Source organism: Caloenas nicobarica, chromosome 13, assembly GCF_036013445.1.
Source record: "Caloenas nicobarica isolate bCalNic1 chromosome 13, bCalNic1.hap1, whole genome shotgun sequence".
Lineage (NCBI taxonomy): Eukaryota > Metazoa > Chordata > Aves > Columbiformes > Columbidae > Caloenas > Caloenas nicobarica.
Genome location: NC_088257.1, coordinates 5,285,234 through 5,292,120, shown reverse-complemented (window position 1 = coordinate 5,292,120; position 6,887 = coordinate 5,285,234). Strand labels below are relative to the sequence as shown.

General features: G+C 53.4%; 1 protein-coding gene across 1 annotated transcript in view; it reads left to right on the top strand.

Annotated features, from left to right (window-relative positions):
• Positions 1-806: 806 nt before the first annotated feature.
• Positions 807-6,887, top strand: part of CYFIP2 (cytoplasmic FMR1 interacting protein 2) — a 50,162-nt gene continuing 44,081 nt past the window's right edge. The window contains exon 1 of the mRNA XM_065643856.1: positions 807-850. The gene's annotated coding sequence lies outside the window, so the exon portion shown is untranslated. The remainder of the gene's footprint in view (positions 851-6,887) is intronic.

Sequence of the window (6,887 nt, the reverse complement as noted above, 5' to 3'; positions counted from 1 at the left end):
AACAAAGGCCCCGCACAGGGTTTCTATCACCTCACCATGAGGTGACATTCCTGTGAAAGCTGTAAGAAGTCCATCCAGTTTGGATTTCACAGCAGATCTGAAGAGCTGTACTGGAGCTTTAAAAAGAAGCATGAGCAGAAGGACTGGAAACGTGTGCCTGAAGAAATGCCAGATGCCAAAAGGAAGATCTTTTGGATACGGTGCTGAGTCAGAAGAGGTTTGGAGCTCTGAGCAAAGGCATTGCCTTCTGGTTTTGGTCCCTTACATGCTCAGTGATCCAAAGCTTCATATGTATTCTATAAACAGGGTTTTTGTTAAAACGGTAGGTAAAACCTAACTATGGTACAGGTCCTCGGAGGGGAAGAGAGGCTGAATAGCTGAGATTCAGCAGCAGGAAGAAGGGAAATCCCAGCAGGTCCTTGCCTTCTCAGGGACCCAAACGTCCTCACCCAGCGCCGGGTCTCCGGGGGGCTGCGGCAGCCGCCCCCGGCCCTGTCCCCTCCGTGCAACCGGGTGGATTGGTGGCCTTTCCCCTTTCCCCCGGGGAGCTCGCCGGCTCCCCAGCGCCGCCACCCCCGCCTGCCCCAGCGGAGCAGCCGCAGCCTCCAGCCCCCGCCGCGGGGGGATGCGGCCCCCGGCCCCGCCGCGCATCCCCCGCTCTGCCCGGGGGAGGAGCCGCCCGCACGGCTCCAGCCCCTTCCCGCGGCGGGGGCCGGGGCTCCCCCCGCCGCCGTGCGGAGGGGCCGGCGGAGAGCCGCGGAAGTGCACTTGCTGCAGCCATTTCCTGCTCTTTGTGCGGGCGGTGCGGAGCATCCCGCGGCGCGGAGCATCGCACCCCGCGGAGCGCCAGGTGAGCGGGGCGGGGGTGGCTGCGGGGGCTGCGCGGGGGCTGCGCGGCCTCACCCGCCTCCCTCATCCCCTCCCCGGGGCTGCGCGGGGCTGCGCCCGCCGCCGCCGAGCCCGGTGCCCCCCGGGCCGCTCCGGGCGGGTGCAGTGGGGGTGGCGGGGGGCAGCGGCGGGGCAGGTGCTGCCGCTCCGGGGCAGAGGGAAGGCGGGCGGCCCGGCCGGGCCGGGATGTGCGGGGATGTATCCCACAATGCTTAGAGCTACCTGCAGCATTCAGCCTCCCCGCAGCCACTGCAAGGTGCCGGGCGGGGGAAAATAGCGCAAATCCCCTTCTCCCCCTCGCATCCCGGCTCCGCGCCCCGAGGAGGGAGCAGGGGCCGAGCCCCTGGCCCGGCGGGTGCTGCAGGCCCTGCCGCGGGCAGCAAGGGCAGCGCTGACCCGAGCCGGGGTCGCGGCGATGCTTGGCGCAGGGAGAATGGGGATGGAGGGGATGGAGGGGATGGAGCAGCGGCAGCGCCGGGCCGGGGGCTGGAGGCGGCCCCGGCGAGGGGTCCCGGCCAGCGCCCGGATCACCCGTAACGCGAAAAAAATGGTGTCCCCGGGGAGGAGGAAGAAGCGATGGGGTCTGCGCCAGGGTTGGGAGCGATGGGCTGGAGCTGCGCCCGCAGGTTCGTGCTTTGGCGTCGGTTGGAGTCGGCGAAACCTTCCCCTTGCAGAACCGCGGGGTTTGCGCTGCGCGAGCCCGTTCGGGAGCAAGGGCCGCCCCGGGCAGCGTTTCTTTGTATTGAACTTTCCACCCGAGGATGCTGGACATGCGTGGTGCCAGCCACATCCCACCTGGGGAGCGGTGGATGGATTCTGCAGGACATTTCCGTGAGTCGGAAGAACCAGGAAGGAATGGGGAGAGGAGAAAGAGGCAGGTACTAAAACCTGCCTGCCTGCTCAGGGTTGTTTTGGAGAAGGGGGAAGGGTGAGGCTTGTGTGTGCTGTCAGAGGACACTGCCAGCAGCAGCGCTTGTCCCCCTTTGCCATCTGCCGCTTTCCATGGGGGGTTCCTGACTGCGGGGTTTAGATCACAAAGATTTCCTAGAATCAAGCTGAGTCGCTAAACCCTCTGCATTCCTCCTGCCCTGCACAGACACCAAAAGTAAAAGCACCCTCATGTTTTTCATGATGACAGTTGTCTATGGTTAGTCACTGAAATGGGTGACTAGCCCGGTATTTTAGTGTCTGCCACAGCTGTATAATTCTAGGATAATTCCTTGCAAAGGATAATTATTTTCTCTGTACAGTTAAGCCTGAGGAATATGGAAAAATCTTCCATTTTCTAACCAGGGTCTCTTGAGCAAAGCAGGCTATGCTGATGTAATGGTAATGATTTTATTATCCATTATCCTATTTGCATGAAAAAAGGAAGATCGTTTTTGGAAGATCAATAATTGGCCAACTATTAACAATGCTGTCCTATATTATTTAATTTCCCAAGAAGCACTTCAACTGCCAGCTTGTGAACTTGCACTAAATTTCTCAACTATATGGGTGATGTATTTTCCTATACCTGCCTCCTTCCTTGACCCTCTTTCTTTGGCACCAGAAAGAAAAACAAACAAAAAACCAACCAAACAAAAACCAACCAACCAAAAGAAAACAAAAACCAACCAAACAAAAAACCCACAAAACAAAAACCAAACAAACAAAACCACAAAGATAAAGTTATTCTAAGAGAAATAAATTTCAAATAATTGTGTTGCTGAGAGACAAGGACGGTGTAAATGCCTGGAACTCAGCCCTAATGGAATGGCAGAAAATGTAGAGCAGAGATACAGAAAAACAGCTTCAGGAGTTGTACAGTTTGGCTTCCTTTTTTAATGGGAGGGGTAATTTCATGGTTATTAACATCTGTGTCAGTGTAGGGCAGGAGCTCAGCTCTGCCAGGCTCACTTATCCTGGCTGTGTTTATTTGCTCCTGCAAAGAACCTCCTGACTCTGGTGGTGGTTGCAATTACAGGTAATTCTTATAGCATGTGAGAAGTGGTTGATGACATGAATGCTAAAACACAGGGGACTTTAATCCCATACATTTTAGGCAACAGTCAAACTAAGCTTTTGTGCCGTGAAGTTATTCTTCTTGACTAAAAATACATTGATGGCCAGGAGCATTTATCCTCCTCCTGCTGTGAGGCAGTGGGTACCAGAAATGCTTTACTTTTATGCACCTGAGTCGTCAGTCTGCTGGGGTATTTGTTGGGCCAGGATGGTTCCTGACCACAGGTCAGATGCTATTTTGGATTAAGAAGGAGAAGCACTGTCACAGGACAAAAAATAAATTGACTTTCCCAGGTTACCCAGGGACTGGGCAGCAGAGCTGGAGGAGAATCCCAAATCATCAGGAAGCGACCAGCAGTTTGTCCTCCTTCTCCACATTGCCATTTCCCCAGCAAAAGTCATTTTGCTGCTTGTCTCACCCCAGGCTTCAAGCGCTTGAACCCTGTCCTGCTGCCAATCTCCTGCGCAATTCCCTTTTTTTCTTGCCTCCTTTCCTGCTCTTGGTAGCTACTGCAGCTCCAACGTGAATGTCTGCTGTAGGAACAGGCGAACTGAAAAACCCAAACAACCCATGCCACTTCCCCAGAGCTGTCAGCTGTGCAGCTTCGAAGCTGAGCACACATGCATGCAACATATTCATTATGGCCCCGCTTTTAAAAGTCTTCCTTTGTTCCCCCAAGCTGCTCTAACAATAAAGCAGTCTTTGTTCCTCTTGCTGCAAAGAGGATGATATTGCACTGATACTTCTGGGCAAGCATTTAGGTGGGGAAGGTAGGACCTACCCTGCAAGTTCAGCCATCTAGAAAGTCCATCCTCAGTCCTCAAAGCTTTCCTACGCTGTCTGTTAAATGTGTCTCTCAGGATGCTGCCACAGCAGAATCACCATCTTGGGAACTCTTAATATCTGCCTTGGGTTGGTGGAGATGTGTGGTCATTTGGCTTTAGAAGATATAAGGGATGTCCAGAGGGGTTGCGATTGAGATGTGGGATGGGGAGAGGAAGTTTCTGCAGCAGATGGGTAGAAAGTGTGGGCAGCACTCGTTAGCACTGATGCTCATTAGCGGAATAGATAGTCAGCTCTCTGGGGTTTCACTGGGGTGGGGTTGGCTCCTGTCAGGCTTATGTTCAGTTTTGTCAAAACACGTAGGACCAGAGGTACTTTGGCTTCTCTGACCCGCAGTGGGATATGGAGAAGAAAGCAGTTTTGTGAGATGGCTCCCAGCAGCCGGTTCGGCTGCGTTTGCATCCACACAGGCAGGATATGCTTCCTGTGTGCGAGGGGAAGCCCTGCCCCGCTGTGCACATGTTACTGCAGCAAAATAGCCCCATTCCTGGGCAGGCTGCTGTGCTGCTCCCCGGCGGTGCAGCCCCCAGCCCCATGGCCACATGCCCCCAAGCACCGCCAGCAAACCAGCAACAAGGGCTGACTCTCTGCTTCCCAGCAAGGCTGCCTCTGCCCAGAGGCCCAGGTGGTGGATGGTGATTAAGGCTTAATGAGGACTTTTTGATGAGTGTCCTCAGGGATGCCTGTCTTCCCTGGGCTGGAGCCGCTTGGTTGCTGCCACGTTACCTGACAGCTGCCCCCCCGCCGTGAGCAGCCCCAGCACGTTTGTGTTAGAAACCTTGTTGTGGGAAGGTGAGGGAGGGCGGCGTGGGTCTGTGGCAGCGGAACTTCCCCTGCTCTCCTGGGCAGCCCCCGTGGTGGGCAGACATCGCACAGCACCCCATGGTCTGAGCCAAGCAATCACTGATGCCTTCAGAGCCTTCCCCAGCCTTTGTACCAGCGCACAACGCCTCTGGCTGCTAGATGCTTACCACTGGTGGCGACCCCAACCAAGAGCAGGGTCCCCGCCAGCCCTACAGCCACCCCAAAGAAGAGGCGAGGGGCCAAGGCGCAGGCAGATGGGGGATTGCTCAAGGCTGCTCCTCCACGGCTGATCTGGGCTGAGGATCCAGGTCTGCCAGCCCTGGACCAGTAACCGCTCCATCACGCGCTCCGGCTGCGAGGTTGCTGTCTGTCGCAGTGTGCTACAGGCATGAGAGCCAGAAGAAGTCTTGGCAGACCACAGTTTTCTCTGTAGCCTCCTTTGGTTTTTGCTCTTGGGCTTAAGAAAGCGTAGACTTGAAATTGGGAGTCCCTATAAAGACTCCTCTGTTAAACCTACAGAGTCCATGAAGTTTTTCCGTCTGCATCCAGATTCTCGCACTCTGCTCAGCGATGGCAAAGCTTGGGATGGGCTGACGGCTGGTTGCACTGCTTGCTAACTATGGCTTGATGCTTCCTTTTTTGTTCGTATATTTCTACAGTCTACCTCTCTTCCTCTATTTGAATGCAAGATCTTTGGGGCAGGAACTCTTATTTGTGTGCTCCCTGGCACAGCAGGACCCTGACACTGTATTTGTGATATAATACAATAGAGTAGAGTAGAATAGAATATTTTCAGTTGGAAGGGACTTACAATGATCATATAGTCCAACTGCCTGACCACTTCAGAGCTGAACAAACATCTCCTGGTATGGACTAACAGCAGCAATAATTTTGTCCCTTGAGTTGCTGAGCGTTTTGGGTGTCACAGGGTTATTGGGGAAGCGTCTTTGATTACAGCAGACTGCCAACACCTTGCACAAATGGCCAGAGTTTGACGTACAGAAAAAATGAGAAACGAGTCCAAATAAACAGCCACAGTCCTCAAAGCTGTGAAATGGAAGGCTTTTGTCTTCCCAAGCCTGAAGTTTGTAATGAAGCATGTGTGAGTACCAGAGGTGTTGTTCTGGGGTCCAGAGGAGAGCCTTGAGGCACTGGAGGATGGTGGAGAGCTGGGCAGCTGAGGACATTGCGTGGGGCTGGGTGGGTTGAACCACTCGCCCAGCACAGAGCAGCACCCGGTGCTCATGGTGGGGAGGAAGCTGCTTCTGCCTGCGGCTGCTGGCATGTAATGTCTGGTTTTGACAGTTGCTACAATTTGTAACAGGAAACCATTTTAGCAAAAAGGGGTAAAGGAGGAAACAGAAATTCGAGCGTGTAAAGAAAAGGCTGCTTGAGATTGTTTTTCTCCAGACACTTATTTCATGGTGCTTCAGCTGTAGGTATCACCAAGCCTGTTATGCAGCTCCCTGGTACCCTGGAAAGGCATTTGTGGAGGCGGAGTGGGTTCTACCAGGCTCATACATATCTTTGCAGCCCATGTGTGCATGCAGCAATGATGATAAAAGGCACAGCAGCAGACTCGTCCCTCTCATCACCCAACATGAAGCTGCCCCCTTGGCCGTGGGCCCTGCCAGGTGCATCCGTGTCTATCTGTGGACATCCCGAAGCCATTGTCCTTCCATGCTCCCAGTGCTGGCAGGGTTAAAGCAAACTCATATTCTTGGAAACACTGACTCAATTTAAAAAAAAAAAAAAAAAAGGACTTAAGGGATTTGTAGCAGGTAATCGGGTGAATATGAGCACCTGTGGAGCTGCTCTTGTGACCAAAGGAACTGCTGTGACTGTATGCAAGGAGGGAACCTACATTGCTGTTGTACCTGTCTGGCACTTGTACAGACGCTGCTGGAGCCCCGTGTCCAGCTACGGTGTCTCCACTTTGGCAAAAAGTTGCAAAATATTATCAAGCTTGGAGAAAAGCCAAAGAGGTGATGAAAGGATTGGAAATTATTCTCTATAACAAGGCAGGCCAAGAGCTCCGTCTCCTTGCCTGAGCCAAAGCAGAGGTTGCAGAGTGTTTTACTGAAATGTCAGAGGATCTTCGCAAGAACTTTGGTAACAGAGAGTTCTCCTGTCTTGCAGATCAGAGCGGTAAAACTCGATGGCTCACATTTGAAATTAGACAAGCTCTGAGAGGGGAAAAAAGCACTGGGGGGGCCGATTTGCTAATCGAACGACATGTCAATATTTAAAGCGAGTTCTCTCTCTGCAAATGTTTAAACGCAGCGGGGTGTTTTTCTAGGAGACAGAAGCTCTAGGTCAGGCACAGCTGTTGCACATGGATTAGGTA